This window comes from Dysidea avara, chromosome 1, assembly GCF_963678975.1.
Source record: "Dysidea avara chromosome 1, odDysAvar1.4, whole genome shotgun sequence".
Taxonomy (NCBI): domain Eukaryota; kingdom Metazoa; phylum Porifera; class Demospongiae; order Dictyoceratida; family Dysideidae; genus Dysidea; species Dysidea avara.
The window spans coordinates 44529695-44556533 of NC_089272.1; the positions used below are offsets into that span (position 1 = coordinate 44529695).

The 26839-nt window shown below is 37.8% G+C and overlaps 1 long non-coding RNA gene across 2 annotated transcripts; it reads left to right on the top strand.

The window, feature by feature from the left end:
- The first annotated feature begins 13384 nt into the window (after positions 1-13384).
- On the top strand, positions 13385-16507 carry LOC136250593 (uncharacterized). Of its 2 annotated transcripts, XR_010698586.1 has the most exons (9): positions 13385-13865; positions 13921-14008; positions 14065-14150; positions 14206-14291; positions 14347-14432; positions 14489-14574; positions 14632-14717; positions 14772-15063; positions 16030-16507. It is a non-coding gene; the product is annotated as an uncharacterized lncRNA (long non-coding RNA). The 2 variants fall into 2 exon arrangements; XR_010698587.1 differs by lacking the exon at positions 14065-14150.
- Positions 16508-26839: the final 10332 nt, after the last annotated feature.

Genomic DNA, 26839 nt, shown 5'->3' on the forward strand with positions numbered 1-26839 from the left:
CACCCTTCATGTAGCATGCACGGTGATGTCACTTTTAAAGAACATATTAAGGTTGCCTTATGTAGGTAAGTTATACAACAGAGTTGCATGTTTCTAAGACAACTGTAGTATTGTGTATATAATGTTTACCACACAGATGCATATGTGCATGGTGCTAGTAGTCGTAAAACATCAAAGTTGTTGTCTGTGGTTTAACTTTTCAGTGAATCTTCCCTGCATCAGTACTAGGCTTCAATGTGCTGTAAAGAACGAACAAAAGCATTGGTATATATGTACCTGCTTTACATGCAGTACATTCAACTTTAGATTCAAAATTTTTTTACAATGTGACATAATAATTAATGCGTTGATAACTTATTAGTGTCTGTGTAGGTGTGCATGGCAAAAGTGCTTAAAGTACATGATCCTTATGCCATCCTTTAAGTATGTATAGTTAGTAAAATAATGTGAGCATGTCAGGGTTAGTTATAAACTACATAATTATAAGCTAAGGCAATTGATAATGGTCAGGTGGTACAGTACTTTATCGCATGTAAACTTCAGTTTCTAACATGATCTTTACCTTCCTGATAGCGAAAAGAAACCTTGTAGTAATAGACTGTATATCATTTAACCAAATCATTCACAAAGTTACAACTTCAGCAAAAATATTCCATCAACAACAACAGCAATCCTCATACAAAAACTGGAACTCGCTTAAAGTGTATTACATCAAAAAGGTGCACATGACTATGTATCATTACAATCAATAACAGTGTGCATACTATTACAAGTCATTACACTAGTGCATAATGTAATTTGCAACAGTTATATGGCAAGCACAGGTTTGAAAGTTTCCCTATAGAATGAGAACAAAGCCTCATTATTTGCACTGAAATTTTACAGTTTTGCATCAGTGCGCACCTACAGATATGCTTTTAGCCCTGGCTGGTAAATGATTTTGAATTGACTTTTCCAATCACTTGAATCGGCAAGTGTTCCTCTAAAATTCTGCAGCCAAGTCAGAGCACCATGGTCTATGCAGGCCATGAATGGCTTACTCAGTAAATACAGTAAATGAACGGAAGTCACAACAGCAAGGAGTTCCTTGCATGTGATTTAATTTCTCTCAGCAGTCAGTTGGCATATGCTATCACATGTTCACGTCTGTCAGAATGGCATTGACACTAATTCTAGTGTCAATGGTATCTGTCCAGGCCTGTTCCAGTCAGACATTTCCAATAATTTATTGGTGCTGATGTCAAATCATATTGAGGGTACTGACAGGACGTATGTTTGTATGCTGATTTGCTGTGTTGCGTGTGCAGTATATGTGCTGTTCTGTGCTTCGCTTTGCTTTGCTGTGCTGTACTGTGATGTTATGCACTGTGTGTGCGCGCATGCATATGTGATTGCATTAGTGTAGACCAATCAGTGGCGGATCTCAGAGGGGGTTTCAGGTGTAGACATCTATGTGGGCATTAGAGAAAATCACTCAACAAGTGTGCATATTCCAACTAGGGACATGGTCCCACAGGAAACTTAGCCTTCTGAGATTGAATTTGGTAACACCTTTGATTAAATAAACACTATATGAATTACTGCATGGTGTTATTTTATTATCCAACTCTGGCAGAGGCAATTCTAAAAGCTGACATTCAGAGGGCAAAGCAACTGAACTAACTGAATGCCAGGAAAATTTTGATATTTTAGCCTTACTTGGTGCTAAACTTGTTGAATAAACATTGATGGTGAACATGTATGTTGAAAGAAAGCTTATTATTAAATACCAGTCACTGAAGTGGCAGTTTGAATCTGCATGAGATGTGCAATGTGTGAGTCACAACATAATCTAGTAGAATGATTTCATGCATCCAGAATGCTCTGAAATGACTGCAGAGGCTATCCTAGGCCTATACCAATAAAAATAAGTGTTGGAGAATGTTTCTGAATAGTTAGCTACCAGGGACAGATCCAGATCTTCAAAAACAGGAATTTAGCTTCAGTCTATCTAGCTCAGTAGTAGCTAGATACAAAATAAGCACTCTCCAGCAATGTTTCATTGTTAAGTACTACTAGAAAATGCATTTAGAATTAGCAACAATCAGTTTTAAACCATTAAAATGATAATTATTTTCAGAGGTGCTTATTAGAGGTGCTTTAGTCTTGCCATAGATTACATCTGAATTTGACAAAACAAGGCTTCCACATACATACAATTCTCTGACTTTGGCCAATTGTAACTTGGCTACTCAGTAAGCTAGCATTGAGCGACGTAAAATTTTCACACAATTCTTCCATAGTATTGTGAAATAGCTAACAGTTGAAAAGTTGAAGCTGATAGGTATGCATACTCCTACATTAAGTTATGGTGCTTCAAAGTCATAAAGTGGATGTGTGTGCAGTGGAAGCCTTGTTTTGTCAAATTCAGTCACATATACGCCCCCTAGGGGTGTATATAATCTATGGTCTTGAAGAGACTCCGTGAAACCTGAACAGTGTCTGTGTTGCTGAAGTATTAACAGGCTATGACTGGGCCTGCAAAATAGGGCATGTGGGCACATGATTTTTGTCTACTTTTTCAAACTTTCATCACTCATAACTTTTTGTACCATTATACTATGGCAATGCAATTTTAATCTCTTAGTAAGCATTTAATTGGCTTTGTGATGAAAGTTACAGAATGGAAATATTCTTTTCCAGTACTAGCTGAGATATGACCTGTAGCGTGATGGGGTGTGGTTTGTGCCCACATGCCCCAGTGTGGGCATGGCAAGGAGTGAAATACAAAAAATATATTGAATATACCAATTAATACAGTTAAATCAGTTCAGGTCTGGGGAGAACCATTCACTGCATTTCCGAGCCATAAATATCTTCTGAGAAACTGATATGCATTTCTTTGCTGCAGTGTCTAGCATTTGCTGCACAGTGGACCTTGGGAATGATAGATCAGAATGGATAAAACACAGCAAGTTCAGTATATTTTTAACAGAAAAATGCTTATAGTGCCCAAGCACACTTATTTCCAGCATTTCATAAAAGTGTGGGAAGTTTAAACAATCTAGCTCTGCCAAAAGTTGTTGGTATTCCAATTTACTCTGCTTACGGGTTCTAGCTGCCTCTAGATGGTGATCAGAATCCAAAGGGCATATCAACTCTAACAGTGCCACAGTGGAGGTATCAGTGTTGTGGATAAGAATGTCAGGTCAATATGCAGTCACCATGATAGCAGTTGGGATCGTTGCTGGAGGAGACTCACAGGATCTAAAGTTCTGCACATTTATATACAGAGCTCTGTTGAAATACTCTAATAGAACATACACCTGTTGACAAAATACCCCAATAGAACAGTCACTGCTACTGTTCTGATAATCGAGTGTCCGGATAATCGAAGTTCGGATAATCGAGGTCCTACTGTATTTGTTGTTTGGCTCTTCTCATAGCCCACGCCCCATAAATGTCCATTTCGTAAGTGTCTTGCGTGTAAGTGTCGGTTCAATATAGCCACGGCGTTATTGCACCGACCGCTTTTGGTTCAGTATCTAAGTATGGTGCATTCAGCAAAAACCAGAAACATACAGGTGTTAGCAAAGTTCTTGCAAATCCCATAATTCAAACACTTGCACATGTGCGTTATTGTTCTTGCCTTTTAATATCCTGAAACGAATGTCATCTGCTACAACTGCACCTAATGATAATGTTTGAATGTGATACGGTAGCTACTGTAGTTCGTGTAAACATGACCATTGCTCACTTTTGCACCTTAGAATTTGAACTGCGTTTTATGCGCATGCGCAAAGTTTGAATTACCTGACCTCATTTTTTGGTAAGCTTTTTCATCGTATACTGTCTATTCGTTTAGAGAAGTTGGCTTTGAACAACAAATTAACAAATTGTCAAATTCTTCATTTCAGAAGGGTTTTTTTGGAGTGAATGGCACAATGGAACATATTTTCAGCATCGATTCACTATTAGACAATGCCAGAACTACTAAGAACCCCATTGTCATGTCATTTCTTGACCTGGAAATGCTTTTGGGTCAGTATGTCATCAATACCGTACCTCTTTGATATTTTGCAATACATAAAGTTACCTTCTCTTGTTGTTTCTTATATACATTACCAGTAAGCTGTTGTTATTCAAAACTGACAGCGTATGTCTCTACCAAGACATGGAAAACAACCGTATTTTCTATTTACTGTGTAGTTTTCCAAGGTGATACTCTATCAATATAATCACCACTTTTATTCAACTTAGCCATTAATCCATTATTAGCTTATCTCTCCACCCCAGAGGATTGTGGTTACTCTGCTCAACTACAGGCTGCTAACTCCATTGGGCTACCCCCTGCGGAGGTTCCAATAATTATATGTGTTATGGTCAGACTCCTCTGATGATTCACCATCCAGATGGTATAGAGCAAAAGCGACCTCCTATCATTGTGATGGCTCCTGTGATCTTGCTTATGATAATGGTGATAGTGAACAGTGAAACAGTCCGTGGATCTTCACGCTGTGGAATGGTGCTACACAGGCAGGTATCGCAAAGTATACCGCCCTGATAAACCTTCCACCTAACCATCAACCTGCTGCTGCCCTTCCAAAGATTTGCTATCCATCATGAGTCACTGCATAAAGCAAAGGGATTTGCTGATGACTTAACTGTCATCTCCAATGATGTCAAGTCACATCAGCGGGTTTTATCATCATTAGTCTTTAAGGAAATTGACATATGTCTAGAGTTCCAACCTCCGAAATGTATCATTCTTAACTTTAATGGCCACCGCATGGTTTCCTCTGCAGTGTTTTCAATGGAAGATGGGAATACTGTTAATATATATACATACATATATATATATCTGTAATGTAAGTTTCTGGGCCGCACTATTGGTATATCCACAGCTATTATTTGAAAGACGGCTTCTGCCAACATGAAACAACTAATCATACAATTCTTACAGCTAATTGGTAAGTGTTATCCATGGGGAATACAAGATATGGATCTTAAAAAAATTTGTGACTTCTGTTCTGCATTTTCATTTGGCTGTTGAGAGGCTTACTGTGACATCTATTAATTCTGCACAGTCGTCAGTGTTGAAGTTTGTGAAGAATTGGTTGAACCTCCCTCATAATTGTACTCCTGGAACTGTTTTTCACCCAGATGTGTTGAATCTTCCCTTTTTACCCCATCTGAACTTTTGAAGGAGTCAGCTAGATTGTCATACATTTTAGCTGTGGAATGGTCAGTTGATCCACTGATTGGAGAGCCATGCCATTCTGTTGTAGCCAACAGTCTGGACATCTCTCCCACTGTCTTTCACTCTCTGCTGCTAAGGCTTCAGTTGCCAACATTTGCTCTGCAACCTTTAAGAACCATGCACGTGACCATTTACATTGTACTCACAATTAGCATTGGGATTCAAGGTTTGAACCATTAACTGTTCAAAATAAATTTTTATGTCATCCTGGAGCAAGCTTGTCCTTTATGGAAGAGATTGATGTTTGGCCGCCCTGAGAAAAACTGTTGTTCTTGCTACGTGCTGGTTGTGATACTCTTCCAACTCCTATGAACCTGTCCAGGTGGAATATAATTACTAATTCAAAGTGTGCTCTTTGTCAAACTCCTCAACCTACCATGAATCATATCCTGATGGGATGTTCTGTTGCTCTCGTTCATGGTAGATATACCTGGAGGCATGATTCAGTTTTGCAAGTTTTCGTCCACGTGCTTCAAAAGCACTTACCAGAATTTTCAAACTTTATGCTGACCTTTCAGATTATCTTGCCAGTGTCAGCCCTCCTAGTAATATCCCCACCAACCTTTCTACCTCCCTTAGCAGACCTGACTTGGTCTTGGTTTCTAAGGATTCCATCTATACCTGTTTGAGCTGACCATTCCCACTAATACCCAGCAACATTTTTTGGCTGCAAGAGCTCGGAAGGAAGATAGATATGGCTCTTTATTGTATGGTCTTCAGTGTACTGGATTAGCTGTTGATCTCATTTCTATTGAGATTGGATGTCTGGGTCACTTTATGCCAGAAATACTTGCTCAAGTGGTCATTACCAAGTTTGGATGGACATAAGGTTATGATAAAAAAAGTAAAAAGAATGTATTGCAGACATATGAGAATGCAAATTTAAAGCAACATAGTGCAGCAGTGAAAAGACTGCTGCTGTTAGGTAACGTCAAAAGCTATCAACCATCTATTACTACATGATTTAGCATCAGAAAATTAGGAAAATATTGGTGTTATCATCTGGCAATTTCAGCATTTTATAATATTGCATTTTTAGTACAATTGTACGAGAAAGTGCAATATTATAAAATACTGAAATTGCCAGGTAATAGCTAACACCAATATTTTCCTGATTTTCTGATGCTAAATCATGTAGTAATAGATGGTTGATAATTTTGATGTTGCCTAACAGCAGCAGTCTTTTCACTGCTGCACTATGTTGCCTTAAATTTGCATTCCCATATGTCAGTAATACATTCCTTTTTCCTTTTTTAAATCATAACTTTGTGTCCATCCAAAGTACAGACAGACAAAGTTGGTAATGCTACTGCTTGTTGTGTATCAAAGAAAACTAGTGTATGGTCACTGGTTGCTCGTATTACGATCTCCTGCTCCTACAGAACTTTCAATTCTATAGAGCTTCCCTGGAGTGGGATCTATTGGACCTCTTGACCTGAACTTTGCTACTGTGTAGTTAGTTTTGTACTGTAAGTTAAGCAATGTAAGTCTTGCCAGGGCTCTCAGTTGCACTGATCACTCTTTGGCTATCAGTGTATGGTAAACCTGAGTCTAGGCCCCTGTTTGTATACTATCAAGACACACGGTCGTGCGGCCCAGGAATCCGGCGCGCCACACCGTGAGTATATTAACAGGAAGAAACTGAGAAAACGCAATTTTCACACCTATGTAGCTCTGTGATCCCTTATCCGATTGGAACCACATTTGCTAGAGAAGTGCCGGCCAGTTAGGGGAGTCTACATACCAAATTTGAAGAAAATCGCTCAAGCCATTTCCGGGATACGAGCGAACAAAATGTCGTTTTAATTTCTTCGTTTTTCTCTTCTTCATTTTCTTCATTTCGCACACTTCGCAAAATCCGCCATAAAACACGAATGCGTACTCAGGTTGGGCTGAAATTTGGCACACTTAAAGGGCTCATTAAGGCGGATCTCAGTAACAACTCTTTGGTAGGAATCCGATGAACATACACGGAGTTATGACCAATTATGTGCGTAAAATAAGGTCGAAGGTTTGTCACGCCTACAGGGTAAACCCCTTGGAAGAATGAGTTGAAAATTGATATGTAGATGGAGTAACCATCGTAGGAGTGCCTTTTTGTGGTTTGAAAGGAATCGAGATAAAGACCATGGAGATATGACACAAAGCCCAACCTGTGTCAAAATTACGCGATCGATTTTTATGAATAAAACAACTATTAGTTTTCACGTATACCAGGCAAACCACTTAGAGCAATGAGCTGAAAATCGGTGTGTAGCTGGAATAATCATCATAGAAAGTCCTTGCAGTAGTACAGAAGAATCGGATTACAAACCACTGAGTTATGATTGGAAAAGGCAACTACGTGTAGCAAATGCGAGATCGAGATACTCTAATAGAACAGTCACCCTAATAGAGCATTCAGCTACGTTTATAACTTACAATACTCCATTATAGAATTATATTACATTGCAAGTTATTCTGTAGGGAATTCAGCTACAAACAGTTAATCTGATAGACAATTCAGCTACGAACAGTTAATCTGATAGACAATTCAGCTACAGGCAAGTCACCCTGTAGAGAGTTCACCTATAAACAAGTCACTCTGTAGAGAGATCAGCTAGAAGAAGTCACCTTGTAGAGAGTTCAGCTACAAAGAAACTACCCATGTAGAGAGTTCAGCTAGAAGAAGTCACCTTGTAGAGAGTTCAATTACAAAGAAACCACTGTGTAGAGAGTTCAGCTGCAAACAAATTACCCTGTACAGAGTTCAGTTACAAACAGATCACCCTGTAGAGAGTTCAACTACAAACAAATCACCCTGTAGAGAGTTCAGCTACGAAAAGATCGCCCTGTAGAGAGTTCAGCTAGAAGAAGTCACATTGTAGGGAGTTCAGCAGCAAATAAATCGAGTCACCCTGTAGAGAGTTCAGCTACGAACAAATCACCCTGTAGAGAGTTTATCTACAAACAATTAACCCTGTAGAAAGATCAGCTAGAAGAAGGTACCTTGTAGATAGTTCAGCTACAAAGAAACCATCATGTAGAGAGTTCAGCTGCAAACAAATTACTCTGTAGAGAATTCAGCTACAAACAAGTCACCCTGTATAGAAGAAATCACATTGTAGAGACAAAGAAACTATCATGTAGAGAGTTCAGCTGCAAACAAATCACCCTGTAGAGAATTCAGCTACAAGCACATTGCCCTGTAGAAAGATCAGCTAGAAGAAGTTACCTTGTAGAGAGTTCAGCTACAAACAAATTACCCTGTAGAGAGTTCAGCTAGAAACAAGTCATCCTGTAGAGAGATCAGCTAGAAGGATCACCTTGTAGAGAGTTCAGCTACAAACAAATCACCTGTAGAGGGTTCAGCTAGAAGAAGTCACCTTGTAGAGAGTTCAGCTACAAAGAAACCACCATGTAGAGAGTTCAGCTGCTAACAAATCAGCTGTAGAGAGTTCAACTAGAAACAAGTTACCCTGTAGAGAGATCAGCTAGAAACAAGTCACCCTGTAGAGAGTTCAGCTAGAAGAAGTCACATTGTAGAGAGTTCAGCTACAAAGAAACTACCATGTAGAGAGTTCAGCTGCAACAAATCACCCTGTAGAGAATTCAGCTACAAACAAATCACCCTGTAGAAAGATCAGCTAGAAGAAGTTACCTTGTAGAGAGTTCAGCTACAAACAAATCACCCTGTAGAGAGTTCAGCTACAAACAAGTCATCCTATAGAGAGATCAACTAGAAGGATTACCCTGTAGAGAGTTCAGCTACAAACAAGTCATTCTGTAGAGAGATCAGCTAGAAGGATCGCCCTTTAGTGAGTTCAGCTACAAAAACAAATCACCCTTTAGAGACAAAGTAACCCAGTAGAGAGATCAGTAAGAAACAGATCACCTTGTAGAGAGTTCAGCTACAAACAAAATCACCCTGTAGAGAGTTCAGTTACAAACAAATCAACCTGTAGAGAGTTCAACTACAAACAGATAACCCTGCAGCTAGAAACAAGTCACCCTGTAGAGGGAATCCTGTAGAGAGTTCAACTACAAGCAAATCACCCTGTAGAGTTCAGCTACATTTCAAGTCACCCAGTAGAGAGATCAGCTGCACACCAGTTATCTGTATAGGGAATAATTGGCATGTAATAAATGTATAGATTATATATATAATTTGTACATTTACTGATAAAATCTGAATTAGTTAAAGTATTTAAAATCTACTTCATCTTTTTCTTCTTCCTGTCAGTTAAAGAAAAAAAGATAGGTTTAAAAGGCCCTAAATGGCCGGCTTTGGGGTATACAAATACAAAAAGAAGTGAAATCTAATCCAAAACAGCCAAGCTGTAAAAAAAAGAGTGCGGCCTTCAGAAAGGCTATGGTGAAAAAAGATGTGAAATCCAAGGAGGCGGCCAAGAAATGGCTGTGATGGTAGGTTAATGGTAAAAATTTTAATAACGACAATTCAGGTGAATTTTGGTGCCGCTTGGTCTTGGCACAAAATTCACCTGAATTGTCGTTATTAAAATGTTTACTACCATCACAGCCATTTCTTGGCCGCCACCTTGGATTTCACATCTTTTTTCACCATAGCCTTTCTGAGGGCTGCACTCTTTTTTTTACAGCTTGGCTGTTTTGGATTAGATAATATTGTCTTAATAATCAATAAGACGTTTATCATCACTAGCTACGTACTCTATCACCTATTATCTGTTACTACTAAAATTAGCTAGCTACTAGCTAGACTATAATTATTTAGCTAGCTATACTGTATCTAATCAAAAACAGCCAAGCTGTAAAAAAAGGAGTGTGGCCCTTGAAAAAGCTATGGTGAAAAAAGATGTGAAATCCAAGGTGGCGGCCAAGAAATGGCTGTGATGGTAATAACGACAATTCAGGTGAATTTGGTGCTGCTTGGTCAATTGGCACAAAATTCACCTGAATTGTCGTTATTAAATTTTTACCATTAACCTACCATCACAGCCATTTCTTGGCCGCCACCTTGGATTTCACCTCTTTTTTCATATGAAGGGTGATCAGTGCCATAATTATGCCATATAATTATGTTATTGAGGTAGACTATTATCTCTCTTATTATTAACTCTTGCTATTATGGTGTGGTGGGCTGCAGGGTAATGGTGATGTTGCTTATAATTACTGCCTTGTTATCATTAATTGTGTGATGTTTCCATTGCATGCATGTGATATACATAGTATAGTTGTCATCATGATAAGTATGTATGCTTTGATATAGACTATATGATACCATTATCATGCAACATTGCCATTATGACATGCCATTACCATTATGACATAGACCATTGCCATTATGATAAAGACTTTACCATTATGACATAGACCTTTGCCATTGTGACATAGACTTTGCCATTTTGATGTAGACTTTTACCATTATGACATGGGCCTTTGCCATTGTGATATACATTATGACAACATAGACTTACCATTGTGATATAGACTTTTACCATTATGACATAGACTTTTGTCGTTATAGCATTGACCTTTGCCATTATGATATAGACCTTTACATTCTGACATAGACCTTTGCCAGCCTGATATAAACTTTTACCATCATGAATTATTCTACCATAATGACATAGGCCTTTGCCATTATGATATAGACTTGTAATAATGTGATTAGGTACAGTGGTAGATCTTGTGGGAGGTACTCCAGCAACCAATTATTTACATACTTGATAATACTATCTAATAGAGCAGTCAGGTGTATATTCTTCCATTATTTTAACCAATTAAATTATCTATGCCATAGCAAGAGCAGATCAGATCTAGGATTTTATAAATGGGTGCTCACAATGGCAATTAAAATAGAGAGGAGGGAGTGATAGCAGGTTAATGCACCTGGGTAGCACAGTAAGCATGCAAAGCAAAAACTCCTGATGCTTGTAACCATGACAACCATAAGCTCTATGTATACATTCTTTTCAATTAGGTATGTGTGCCTACATTATACTCAATGGTCTTGGCCCTAGCTTCCTTGCTCCTCCTCAAGCTGCTTGCTTTTACTATCATCAGAAAGTTGTTAATACAATATTATGTACTTTACGCTTGTACTGTTCTGGACACCATAGATAATAGGCATCTATTTTGTATGTATGTTATACCCAGCCATACTTCCTTCCCATCATATGGGACACTAAAGGCAAACTCCCCAGTACTAGAGTAAAGATAAAGAAGTTTATCTAATCTCCACTATGTTTCTGCCTCTTAAGAAGTATTTCTATAACTATTTTGAACTGTACATGTCATTGTTCCAGGGGTGCTGTAGTCTTGCCTAAGGCCACAAGGATCTGATGACATGTAAAATACAAGATCTTAGTGACTACTATGACGAGACATTTATTGGTTACCAATTAGACTCATGAACACCTCTCATGTCAATTAATCCTATAAACTAGATTCACTTTATTCCTTATGCTATCACTCTGTTCCTTATTGCCATCTCTTTTACTAGTGACAGTCTACCAAAACATCTTATTGTGTCCTAAGTAGTGCTCCATATCAATTAAGATTGCTTCACAAAATATTTGTAAGACTTTGCTTTACAAACAAACATTTCTAGACCAAATTAAGTAGGTGGTCCTATATATTTAATAAATGGTGAAAAGAGCAGTACTCAACTATACTGATGTGAATGGGTGACCCAAAGTCATGGCAGTGCAGTAGAGCTTTTATTGATGTCCGTCCAACTATATACCAACCACCTTAGAGTAAGTCACCAACCTACATGATGCAGCTACTGTACAACGCCTTTGTTGAAGGAAAATCTGATGAGTCCACACTACATCAGGCTTCAGCAATCATGTTTTCATAGATCTGACATTCATTTATAAAAGTGCATGATCTAGCAGATATATGCAAGACATAACCCTACTACTTGACTGACAATGTCTAGCCATATGCATTATAACAAATTTGTGCATGGCACCATAGCACCATCCATGCAATTATTGCATATATATGACAACTGAAAGGTATGTATGTGAATCATTTCCATTTTGGAAATTCAGATTCATTAATATTGCTATAGGTGTTTTCCCTTAGCACTAAAGTAATAGTGCATGCATACCTTACAAGGATGTTTTTGTTGTTTAGCTATAGCATGTTAATGATGGAGCCAAATATAATTTTCCTTATGTAGTAGTTAAAAAAGAACTCTTGGCTTCATAGCTGCAAGCTAATTTAAGTCATACAAAATTTCTGCGTGTGGTATAGTGTGTATATGTAATCCTTTCTCCTGACAGTAACCTGACTGGAAGATCCAAGAGCAGTAATGGTGGTAATGCCACTAGCAGTAGCGACAGCATCGGCAGTCCAACTTTCTAAGTAAGATGTGTACAAGTAGTGTGTGTATGTGTGTAGCTATAAGTATCGTATGTCATAGGCGGTGGAGACGGGGCGGCCAGGGGGGCCATGCCCCCCCCCCCCCCCCCACTTTTTTGGGACACTGTTTGCAAGAAAAGATCGAGATACTCTAATAGAACAGTCAGGATCTGGATACTCTAATAGAGCAGTCACAGTATTCAGAGTAGTGTAGCAAGTTACTTAGCTACGTATGTGTAGTTATAAATAAGGACATATAATTTGTGGAGAGCAGCTACTGTCAGCAGGCTATGACCTTTTTTTTTTTTTTTTGGTCTTCAACTTATAGCTAGCCTGGCCCCCTCACTCTTTGGCCTACTCCACCGCCCCTGTCGTATGTGCATACTTAAGTGTGTCCCAGTGCTGGTTCACTGGGTATAGGTGTGACCACTAGTGTGGCAGTCAAAGACTTTGCTTTGATATGTGTGCATGTGTGTGTGTGTGTGTGTGTGTGTGTGTGTGTGTGTGTGTGTGTGTGTGTGTGTGTGTGTGTGTGTGTGTGTGTGTGTGTGTGTGTGTGTGTGTGTGTGTGTGTGTGTGTGTGTGTGTGTGTGTGTGTGTGTGCGTGTGTGTGTGCGTGTGTGTGTGTGTGAGAGAGAGAGAGAGAGAGAAGCAGCATGGTCCGAATGGTAAAATTTGTAATCATAAGGTTTTAAGTTTGATGTTTGGTGATTGCTTGTTGTTTCCTTGAACAAGACACTTTATACTCACATATCACATTGCTCTTTCTACCCAGTTGGGAGTTGATGTTAACTAGGAAGGAACACAGGAAAACCTTACCGAATATTCAGAGAGATTCTATCCCGAAGATTTAACTGGATTCGGACGCACAATCGTCAACAATTCGGTGTATCATTGAATCGGTTTAACTCAGCACCGAAACATCGCGATTTTTGTGAACCATACCCATACAAATATTCAGTACCCCGAATACACCTGTACACGTCGACTTATGCAATAATCGATTGTGGTACGCATGTGGTGGTAATCATACTTTCGATTATGGTTTTTGTTTTTTACAAAATGGCCAGCATTGACGGTGGAACGTTACTTATGTTAGAGAATGACGACGAAGGTCGGTACTGTCCTCATTGCGATGAAACAGTATCAAAATCAACCTTTTACCGACACAAGACGAAATTTTTCAACCTCCTCACCAAAACCTGGCAGCTTCCAGCAGGCATTCCCATAGGTCTTACTGATCATGAAGAGACAGAAAGCTATGCACAGGATGTGCAGACTCATTTGAGAGCTCGTAAGTGATAGCATAAGGCCAGTTTAACTAGAGATCCGTCTCTAAATTCACCTAGAGATGTGAAGCTAAAGTACGAGATAATAAAGTGCCGCACATCACTGCACGGATTACTAAACACACTGCACGGATTACTAAACAATGATGTAAGTGTTTTGTTATTCAAATAAACAATATTTTATAGTGTTGTTTGTTTCCTCAGATGTATGGTAAAGGCTATCTCAAGACGGACAACTCGTTGGAGTTACATCATGAATGTAGACACTGCACGGATTACTAAACAATGATGTAAGTGTTTTGTTATTCGAATAAACAATATTTTATAGTGTGTTTGTTTCCTCAGATGTATGGTGAAGGCTAACTCAAGACGGACAACTCGTTGGAGTTACATCATGAGTGTGGACACTGCACAGATTACTAAACAATTATGTAAGTGTTTTGTTATTCGAATAAACAATATTTTATAGTGTGTTTGTTTCCTCAGATGTATGGTGAAGGCTAACTCAAGACGGACAACTCGTTGGAGTTACATCATGAGTGTGGACACTGCACAGATTACTAAACAATGATGTAAGTGTTTTGTTATTCAAATAAACAATATTTTATAGTGTTGATTATTTCCTCAGATGTATGGTGAAGGCTAACTCAAGACGGACAACTCGTTGGAGTTACATCATGAATGTGGACACTGCACGGATTACTAAACAATGATGTAAGTGTTTTATTATTCAAATAAACAATATTTTTATAGTGTTGATTATTTCCTCAGATGTATGGTGAAGGCTAACTCAAGACGGACAACTCGTTGGAGTTGCATCATGAGTGTGGACACTTCATAAACTAGTACTCAACAATGTGAGTGTTTTTGTACGCAGATAATTTGTTACTGGTATTTGTTTATTTCCTCAGAGATGTGTCACCATAAGCGCTGAGCGGATGGGAATAGCTATTCAAAAGCCAAGCTGCACTAGGAGGATGATCTGATAAACAAGATCAACTGAACCATAATTTTTATTATAATCAATATCGCATTTAAAATCATTTGTAAATGTTAAATAACGCGAAAGTTAAAATTGAGTACCTTGGATGCGGAGAAACACGATCCATTTGTAAGTATCGTTTATGCGTGCAATCGGAAGATGTCAGTCGCAATTTCAGGAAGAACTAGGAGATATTCGGATGATATCAGTCAAGGAATCAGGTGAGCCCGAAGATGTTGTGTTCCTAATCGAAGTTATTCAAGCGAACTCGTACCCCGTGTTCCAAGCGGATTCAGGATACGAGTTTGTTCGAATGCGCCTGACTGCGCGTCGATTTCTGAGGTTTTCAGTCGAGTATTCACCCCGTATTTGCGAGGTCGTTTTCCTGTGGAAAGCAGCCGTGCTGTCAAAGGCTAGCTATGGCTGGTAATAATTGGTGTCCGTGTCTCAATGCCCTCACACATAACAGGTGAAGTTGAAGTGGGACTTTGGAAGCTATTGCTGTGAAAAAGAAATTAAACTTCAGAAATTAGGTATAAAACTGACAATTATTTATGAGATTAAGTATGGAAGTGACTTTTAGCCAAATGGTGGATTGCGGAGAAAATAAAAATAAATCTATAATTCATGACATTAGTTAGTCAAATGGCTTGCAAGTGCTTTCAATTAAAGTCTGGTCACCCAAACTCATCCCCAGGGTTGGAGCATACACAAAAATATAAGTACAGTATAACTATTAGGGATCAAGGAGGTTTGCAAAAGACACTTGACCATGGCCAAAAACCAGCAATACATCCATCTCGACTATTAGTTAGGTATACATACCTGTATTAATAAACCTAAACATTCCTTCAACACAACCTAACACTTCCTATAAATTGCTACAATTTTTGGTACATTTTAAGAGAAATTTTCTACTGATTAACTATCAGATGCCTTCAGACAACTGAAATTACAGCTAAGGCTTTGGTCTTGACTTTTTTCTTTGTTGTGAGTATAGGCATCACTTCAGCTTGACATGTGCCTCAGTTGACATACTGCACTGCATACACAGTGCAAGCATGGTGGGCTTACCTTTGTCTTCCTTTGTGTCCCATTTAATTTTTGCTGACTACACAAGGTGTCAATTTGTGATAGCTTGTGATGGTTTTCTACATTTGTAATGGGAATCATCTGTATTTTTATAGTAGCTGCAGAGCTTCTTACACCGTTCTTCATTTGTAATGCAGTTTAACAGGCTGACACACAGCTGAAATTGAAGCATAATGACAACTTTACTCTTCAGTAGTAATTGATAGTTGGGGTGTGTGTTCAGTTGAAAGCATACAGTCTGCATATGGTGCTATTGTTTATTTTGATATGGTATAAGTAGATGTACCAGTTATAATCACATTATTCAAAAGTAAGCAAACAAGTATATTCAAGGAAAATGAGGTCAATCAGGGATCATAGAAATACAAAGAATTGAAACAAGGAGATCACCTAAGCACATGGAGATATACCTGTGGACATTTAATTCCAATTTCAGTTATGGATTACTTGTCCACTAGTATATCCGTACTTTTACTTTTAAGATCAAAACTAACGAACATTAAACTAATAGTGTGTTGTTATCTTTGCATAGGCTTACAAGGGGTATTCATCATCATAAGGCATGCAACTGGAATCAAGACATTTGATTGTTAATATTCTCTTTGATCACTTGATTTCAACTAAAAGTTATGCTTAATATTTTAAGCAGGATGTCTTATAATGATCTTGAAATTATAAAGTTACTTGATCACCTGTTTTTGGCAGTACTTGGCTGCTTTATGTAGCTTTAACTAGACCCTTGATTTCATGATCACATAATTGCATTTTTATCCTAGGTTAAAGGGTAGTCACTTCTATAGGTTTTTGAACTCTGATCCAAGAGACATGCAACATCGCTGTTAAGGAAGAGATTGTATAATTAATTCTTGTGGTTTAATAGTTGCATTGCAGTTGTTTATTGTATAAGCCACTGATGAGTACATAATGCATGGTGTATTACCTTTTGTCACTGGCCATCTTCGCACAAGTACATCTCAGATGGTTGCTTGTAAGTTGCTTCATATTTGTGACCATCTCAGCAAAGATGATCCACCTACGTAGTTCACACTTTTTTGGGTCTCAGCATTATATACAGCGTCCAAAATAGGTTATCAAAGTTTCAGCCAATTGCTTGGGCAGAGGGAAGGGACTGTAGCCCTTGTCAAACAGATTATGGAGGGCCCTCTTTAGCTGCCATCAAACATTGGCAATAGTTGTGCTAATTTATTACAGCTAATGGCTAAGTGTACAAATCCTTAGCTATGCCTACAATTCCACCAAATTCTACTTGCAATTATTGCTATTCAAAGAGGAATTCCAAGTTATCAGCTTGCACTGATTACGTCCCTGCCCTTTGTTCACACCACCTGTCTATAAATGTATAAAGATCAATATACCCCAATAGAGGAGTCACCCTAATACGACAGTCACACTTATGTTAGTGATCTCTGCTGATCAAATATTTCTTAGAGGGAGGGGTCCTTCTATGTACATCTCCATCTACTTGACACTAACAGGAGTCCATAATAAAGAAGGGTCCTCTCTATTACAGATTCTTGATACTGAAGATAAATATACCCTATCAATGTAGTTCCCTAAAACACCTAATACCACTAAAAAGGTGCCTTCTCCACAAGACCTATTGAGGTAGGTAGATTTGGAATTATAGTGCTAGACACAATAGACATAAAAAAGAAATAAATTTATTTGTATAGCAGCTGCCCTGAAAACTGAATTTGTAGCCATAACTTTCATTTGTATATATAGGCTTAATGCTCGCCATGAATTGACAAGTCAACCAAGTTGTATATATACAGTTTTAGACCTGCATTTACTTGTGTACACAAAGTGTTAAGGCATTTTAAATGAAGAAATGGTGATTTTGATTACACCTACTGCATTGTACGTACATGATCCTTTAAGTTGTTTATCTGCATATGCTTTAATTGCAAACTATAGACTGCAATTTGCTGAGATGGTCACATACGTATGTTGACAATTCTTATGTTTCTCAACAGTTTATAACCAACTGTCTAACTTTAAAGATGAAGAACCGATTGTGGACTAACAACTAACATTATTGATAGTCATAAGAGATACCTACATGTAATTTAACTACTTAAAATGTATACAGTGAATCAAGACACACGGTAGTGTGTCGTGCGGCCCAAGAAGCCGGCGCATAACACCCGTGAGTATATTGACAGGAAGAAAGAAAACGCAATTTTCGCACCTCCGTAGCTCTGTGCTGCCTTGATGAAACAAGACGATTTTTGCTGTGGACACTCCCTCCACCTTCAGCACTCCACATTCCAAATTTGAGCGAAATCGCTTCAAGCGTTCCCGAGATATGCGACTTCAAAAATTGGCTTAGTTTCTTCGTTTTTTTTCTTCTTATTTTTCTTCCTCTTTTCGCACATTTACAAAAACTGCTATAAAACGCGGACGCCATATCCGATTACCTTGAAATTTGGCACACTGAAGCGGGGTATAAAGGCGCATCTCTGTACCAACTTTGGCTAGGATACGATAAACAGGAAAAGAGTTATGATCGATTATTCACGAAAAATAACACTAATATGTTGTCACGCCTACAGGGTAAACCGCGTATGGGAAGAAGCTGACAATCGGTGGGTGAATAGGTTAACTATTGAACCTCAAACCTTTTGTGGTTTGAAAGAAATCGAGCTAAAAACCAGGAAGATACAACGAAACAACCAACAGTGTGTAACAATTACGCAATCGAGATTAGCTAATAAAAAAAACGATTACTTGCCACGCCTATCAGATAAACCGCTTGAGGTAATGCTTTGAAAATCGCTGTATAGATGGAGTAATCATCTTAGAAAGGCTCTTCAATGGTGCAGAAGAATCAGACTTAAAGCCACGGAGTTATAACACGAAATCCAACTTGGTGCAGCAAGTGCGAGATCGAGATACTCTAATAGAGCAGTCATCCTAATAGAGCAGTCATCCTGAAGAGAATTCAAGAGATCAGCTAGAAACAGGTAACCTGTATAGAGATCAGCTACAAACAATTCAACCTGTAGAGAGATCAGCTAGAAGAAGTTACCTTGTAGGGAGTTCATGCAACTATGGAAAGAGATAGTTCAGCTAGAAGAAATCACCTTGTAGAATTCAGCTACAAAGAAACTACCATGTAGAGAGTTCAGCTACAAACAAATCGCCCTGTAGAGAGATCAATAGAAGAAGTTACCTTGTAGATAGTTCAGCTACAAAGAAACCATCATGTAGAGAAATCAGCTGCAAAAAAAATCACCTGTAGAGAATTCAATTACAAACAAATCTCCCTGTAGAGAGATCAGCTAGAAGAAATTATCTTGTAGAGAGTTCATCTACAAACAAATCACCCTGTAGAAAGATCAGCTAGAAGGAGTCACCTTGTAGAGAGTTCAGTTACAAAGAAACCATCATGTAGAGAGTTCAGCTGCAAACGAATCTCCCTGTAGAGAGATCAGCTAGAAGAAGTTTCCTTGTAGAGAGTTCAGCTACAAACAAATCATCCTGTAGAAAGATTAGCTAGAAGAAGTTACCTTGTAGAGAGTTCAGCTACAAAGAAACCATCATGTAGAGAGTTCAGCTGCAAACAAATCACCTGTAGAAAGATCAGCTAGAAGAAGTCACCTTGTAGAGAGTTCAGTTACAAAGAAACCACCACGTAGAGAGTTCAGCTACAAACTAGTGACCTTGTAGAGACATCAGTTACCTTGTAGAGAGTTCAGCTACAAAGAAACCATCATGTAGAGAGTTCAGCTGCAAACAAATCACCTGTAGAGAGTTCAGCTACAAACAAATCACCTTGTAGAAAGATCAGCTAGAAGAAGTCACCTTGTAGAGAGTTCAGCTACAAAGAACCATCATGTAGAGAGTTCAGCTGCAAAGAAATCACCTGTAGAGAGTTCAGCTACAAACAAATCTCCCTGTAGAGAGATCAGCTAGAAAAAGTTTCCTTGTAGAGAGTTCAGCTACAAACAAATCATCCTGTAGAAAGATCAGCTAGAAGAAGTTACCTTGTGGAGAGTTCAGCTACAAAGAAACGTTCAGCTGCAAACAAATCACCTGTAGAGAGTTAAGCTACAAACAAATCTCCCTGTAGAGAGATCAGCTAGAAGAAGTTTCCTTGTAGAGAGTTCAGCTACAAACAAATCACCCTCTAGAAAGATCAGCTAGAAGAAGTCACCTTGTAGAGAGTTCAGTTACAAAGAAACCACCACGTAGAGAGTTCAGCTACAAACTAGTGACCTTGTAGAGACATCAGTTACCTTGTAGAGAGTTAAGCTACAAAGAAACCATCATGTAGAGAGTTCAGCTGCAAACAAATCACTTGTAGAGAGTTCAGCTACAAACAAATCACCCTGTAGAAAGATCAGCTAGAAGAAGTCACCTTGTAGAGAGTTCAGCTACAAAGAAACCATCATGTAGAGAGTTCAGCTGTACACAAATCACCTTTAGAGAGTTCAGCTGCAAACAAATCACCCTGTAGAAAGATCAGCTAGAAGAAGTCACCTTGTAGAGAGTTCAGCTACAAAGAACCATCATGTAGAGAGTTCAGCTGCAAAGAAATCACCTGTAGAGAGTTCAGCTACAAACAAATCATCCTGTAGAAAGATCAGCTAGAAGAAGTTACCTTGTGGAGAATTCAGCTACAAAGAAACATTCAGCTGCAAACAAATCACCTGTAGAGAGTTAAGCTACAAACAAATCTCCCTGTAGGGAGATCAGCTAGAAGAAGTTTCCTTGTAGAGAGTTCAGCTACAAACAAATCACCCTCTAGGAAGATCAGCTAGAAGAAGTCATCTTGTAGAGAGTTCAGTTACAAAGAAACAATCATGTAGAGAGTTCAGCTACAAACAAATCTCCCTGTAGAAAGATCAGCTAGAAGAAGTCACCTTGTAGAGAGTTCAGCTACAAAGAAACCATCATGTAGAGAGTTCAGCTGCAAACAAATCACCTGTAGAGAGTTCAGCTACAAACAAATCACCCTGTAGAAAGATCAGCTAGAAGAAGTCACCTTGTAGAGAGTTCAGCTACAAAGAACCATCATGTAGAGAGATCATGATCAGCTGCAAAGAAATCACCTGTAGAGAGTTCAGCTACAAACAAATCTCCCTGTAGAGAGATCAGCTAGAAGAAGTTTCCTTGTAGAGAGTTCAGCTACAAACAAATCACCCTGTAGAAAGATCAGCTAGAAGAAGTTACCTTGTAGAGAGTTCAGCTACAAAGAAAACATCATGTAGAGAGTTCAGCTGCAAACAAATCACCTGTAGAGAGTTTAGCTACAAACAAATCTCCCTGTAGAGAGATCAGCTAGAAGAAATTACCTTGTAGAGAGTTCAGTTGCAAAGAAGCCATCATGTAGAGAGTTCAGCTGCAAACAAATCACCTGTAGAGAGTTCAGCTACAAACAAATCTCCCTGTAGAGAGATCAGCTAGAATAAGTTTCCTTGTAGATAGTTCAGCTACAAACAAATCACCCTGTAGATAGATCAGCTAGAAGAAGTTACCTTGTAGATTATTCAGCTACAAACATTCACCTTGTAGAGAGAGCAGCAAGAAGAAGTCACCTTGTAGAGTGTTCAGTTACAAAGAAACCGGCCACCATGGAGAGTTCTATGATAAATATATGTATTATATATATAATTTGTACATTTACTGATAAAATCAGAAATATTTAAAGTACATCTGCTTCACCTTTTCTTCTTCCTGTAGTAAAGAAAAAAAAGACAGGTTAAAAAGTCCCAAAGTTGGCCATAGGCCGGCTTTGGGGTATACAAATACAAAAAGAAATGAAATCTAATCCAAAACAGCCAAGCTGTAAAAAAAGTGTGCGGCCCTCAGAAAGGCTATGGTGAAAAAAGATGTGAAATCCAAGGTGGCGGCCAAGAAGTGGCTGTGATGGTAGGTTAATGGTAAAAATTTTAATAACTGCAATTTAGGTGAATTTTTTTGCCAAGACCAATTGGCACAAAAATTCACTTGAATTGTCGTTATTAAAATTTTTACTATTAACCTACCATCACAGCCATTTCTTGGACGCCACCTTGGATTTCACATCTTTTTTCACCATAGCCTTTTTGAGGGCCGCACACTTTTTTTACAGCTTGGCTGTTTTGGATTAGATATTATTTATGGTTAAAGTAATAGTATAGAATGAGTTACATGAATATGGCAAATCACACATTACAGTGCATGTAAATTCCTGAGTGATCATTCCACACTTATAGGGTAGTGCTCTGGGGTAGTGCTAAATTGTGTTGTTATCAGCACATCCTTTAATTATATGTGACCATTGTGGCCTGTAAGAATGGCAAAAACTACACCCCTATCACATAACAGGTCTTATCAATAGAACTGATATCTTGATTGTGAATCAAGCCAATTAAATGTAGAAAATGGCCTGAAAAAGGTTAACATACGTACCACTATGTGGCTGCTTGGAGCTCCAACTTAATCTCAATATAGTTATTCTCCTTCATTCTTTCACTGTGTAACGATAGTAATGATACATGGCACTAGAATGCTATAGTCAGGCATGAGATCAAGGAAAAAATGGCCTCAACAATGAGGTGGTTTTATTATTGTGTACACCTTAGCTATGTTAGGGTATTAGGGACTTCCGCGGTACACGACAATAAAGTCATGCATGTATAAGGATGTGCAAAATAAATGTATGTCTACAAGGGTAGCTAATTTTCTATTTAGTGCTATGAGTAAAGCGTTTTGGCTGCCATATCTAAGTCCTTTTCAAAAATGAGTACATAAATGCAATACTGCCTGTAACTATTGCATATAGTAGCATTTGTACACTCATAATCCAAACCTAAAAATCAATGTAATGTAAATACAGTTATAAAAGTACCTACATGAACTTTTAATGATAGAAGTTAAGATATGTTATAATATTATATAATGCAAGATCACAGTAAATCAAAGTTCAGAAGTATGAATATGATATATACTTAGGATAACAAATTCACAGTGATCCATAGTAAATTTCTTTATTTATAGTTATTTAGTGAACTCTTCCTGCTAGAATGCGACATCATCAATACAAGTAACATCGGGAGTTCATATATTCATAGGGGAGAGTGACTACAAGTTGGTATATACGGTCTGTATGAAAGCACTGCTGCAAGTTCTGATCATATCGAGAGTAAAAATTTTATTGTTTATACTCTTGATCATATGTACACCACTACCCTGCTTCCAAAGAACTGTTGATAAGGTCAGCCTTCCTTCTAAGAGAAGCCTGGGGTGTTATTTGCAATTGCAGTGGAGCCTTTACTCAGTAATATTACATACACTGAACCCTAAAATCAATAATAACTGAATAAGAGAAAATAATAAAAGCTATAGACACTCTCTTTATTGTTTGCTGTTGATATAAATCATCAAGAGTTAATAATAGTGAAGGGAGAAGGCCTAATACTGTGTAGGCCTTATAAAATGATCCTGAGAGAGTGACTCACTCCCATACTGAAGTTAGACAATGGTGGGAGAGTGTGTAACACTGCATGCATCCTGAGAAATTCAAAGGAATTCTTTCTGCTAATTTGTAGTATTCTCCTATAGGTGAAGATTGTTTTAAATTAATTACCTAACATTTGCATATACTTGTATAAAATGATCTTCAGAGGTGTAAAATTAATGTCCACAAGGAAATGTGATGATTGTACACTGAGAGAATAGTACTCTCCCTCTACTATTATTAGCTAACTCTTGATATCATGAATCATGTATATATTACTTCAAATTCACGCATGTGAAAATTAAAATAAAAAGTCAATCTCAATCTCCATGCACATTACACTGAAAATTTGAAACTAACTTATCACACTGTATGAATATAGCTAGCCACACCAATACACTGTAAATTTTACACCACAGCTAGCCGTGATTAGGCAGCCTTTTACAAAGTATTTCCCATGTATCAGGCAGGATCAGACAACATGAAAATGCTCAATATGCTTATGCTAATTCAGTCATATTGCTACTAAATTGTATCTTAAAAGTCTAATTTTGTACAAAAATGTTGTTGGGGTGAGGGTTCAAGCCCCCTTGAGATAGAGCATATATACATGCATGCTCAGGACCGTGTGCTTTGCACACTGCATATACTAGCAGATGTATCAACCAGTTACCACCTCTTCTGCCTAATTTAAATGCACTTGTTAGCACCCCTCTGTAAAATCCTAGATCTGCTATTAGATAATTAAAATATATTTGGTTAAAATAGTCTTAATTGTGATAGAAGAATATATGCCTGACTGCTCTATTAGATAGTATTATCAAGTATGTAAATAATTGGTTGCTGGGTACCCCCCCCAAGATCTACCACTGTAACTATTATCACATTATTACATCTATATCATAATGGCAAAGGTCTATGTCATAATGGTAAAAGTCTATATCACAATGGCAAAGGTCTATGTCATAATGGTAAAAGTCTATATCACAATGGCAAAGGTCTTTGCCATAATGGTAAAAGTCTATATCACAATGACAAAGGTCTATGTTATAATGGTAAAAGTCTATATCACAATGGCAAAGGTCTTTGCCATAATGGTAAAAGTCTATATCACAATGGCAAAGGTCTTTGCCATAATGGTAAAAGTCTATATCACAATGGCAAAGGTCTATGTCATAATGGTAAAAGTCTATATCACAATGGCAAAGGTCTTTGCCATAATGGTAAAAGTCTATATCACAATGGCAAAGGTCTATGTCATAATGGTAAAAGTCTATATCACAATGGCAAAGGTCTTTGCCATAATGGTAAAAGTCTATATCATAGTGGTATAGTAAAAGTATATGTCATAATTGCAGAGGTCTATGTCATAATGGTAAAAGTCTATATCACAATGGCAAAGGTCTATGTTATAATGGTAAAAGTCTATATCACAATGGCAAAGGTCTTTGCCATAATGGTAAAAGTCTATATCACAATGGCAAAGGTCTATGTTATAATGGTAAAAGTCTATATCACAATGGCAAAGGTCTTTGCCATAATGGTAAAAGTCTATATCACAATGGCAAAGGTCTTTGCCATAATGGTAAAAGTCTATATCATAATGGTATAGTAAAAGTGTATGTCATAATTGCAAAGGTCTATATCATAATGGTAAAAGTCTATGTCATAATGGCAAAAGTCTATGTCATAATTGCAAAGGTCTATATCATAATGGTAAAAGTCTATATCATAATGGTAAAAGTCTATATGTCATAATTGCAAAAGTCTATGTCATAATTTCAAAGGTCTATATTATAATGGTAAAAGTCTATATCATAATGGTAAAAGTCTATATCGTAATAGCAAAAGTCAATGTCATAATTGCAAAAGTCTATGTCATAATTGCAAAAGAGTATGTCATAATTGCAAAGGTCTATGTCAAAAGTCTATCTCATATTGGCAAAGGCCTATATCATAATGGTAAAAGTCTATATCATAATGGCAAAAGTCAATGTCATAATGGTAAACACTGCACGAAAAGTAAGATGTCCTGCTTGTGTCAGCATGTAGGAATTTTTTTTAATGATTTCCTTTAGAATTTCCTATTTGAGTTATCATGCAGGAAATATTTTTGAACATTTTCTGTACAATTTCCTGTTAGTGTCACATTGCAGTAAATTGTTTTAACATTTACAAGAAATGTAGATAAAATCAGTATTAAGATTTTCACCACATTCATGACTAGTGAAAATGCAGCTGTAAACTGATCAAATGGATACTGCAGGTTTCTTGTGTTTAGCTCAGTGTAATACTGAGCCAAAACTTGGTTCTCAACACTATATAGGGCTGGGCGGTATTGGAGTTTCGCTTCACGATATATCGTGCAGAAATATATCACGATATTACTATTTATCGCGGTTATTAAAGATGACTGCTATATTAGAGTAGCTGACTGCTTTATTAGGGTATCTCGATCCTAGCTGACTGTTCTATTAGAGTATCTCGATCTATGTAAAAAAAAAATTGACCAGCTAGTACTAGCTAGGTCCTTGTTTGCAGTAATATCACGTGATTATTTGAGGTGCATTATAACAACCTTAAGGACTTAATAAGCTGTCACAAACACTAAAAATCGTAATAATATCGATATCGTGATATTATCGTTTCACCGAAATCTACGCGATACAGATATCGTTTCATTGCAATACCGCGGTATTACTATAATACCGCGGTATTACTATAATACCGAGAAACCGCCCAGCCCTACTCAACACAACATAGGCTTTCAACATCATATAACAGAGTGTCTCTACAACAATGTGTAACACTGTAACCCATATTATGCTGCTGCAATAACTGTTTAGTGGTATATGAATTGTTATACTAAGGAAGCTCTATTGTACTTTTAAAATTAACTTTACGTGATGCCAGAATTGTATCTAAATCAACTACACCATATTTCTCAGTGACTTACCGTGCTACAGAAAAAAGAAGCTATGGCATACAGTGATGATACTCAACCCTTTAGGGCTTTCAACATGACAATGTAAACAGTCAACACACGGAGCTGGATAGTTATGTACTGTATGCCAAGGTAAATATTACATGAATTTATGGCCTTAATTGTGTGTTACACTTTGTGTCTTTGTTAGGGTCCGCAATCCGAAAAATCAACTTTTACAAATCGATCCCCCTACCATTGTGGGATGTTCATTGTGGTATCCCATTGCTAGATCCACCATGAAACCGGAGGCACGATTGTTGTCTTCACAGAAATATCGATTTTAGTATTTCGTGAGATGCAAAAATTATTTTTAAAATTTCGTGCTCCACACAAAGAACAGGATAGAACTTGCTGCTTAGCTAGATATTATCTAGAGTTAATGTAGTTAAAAAGTACGCACAGTAATAAGCAAATGATTGGCTGGGTTCCCGGCACAGGGTTGCTTTCTTTC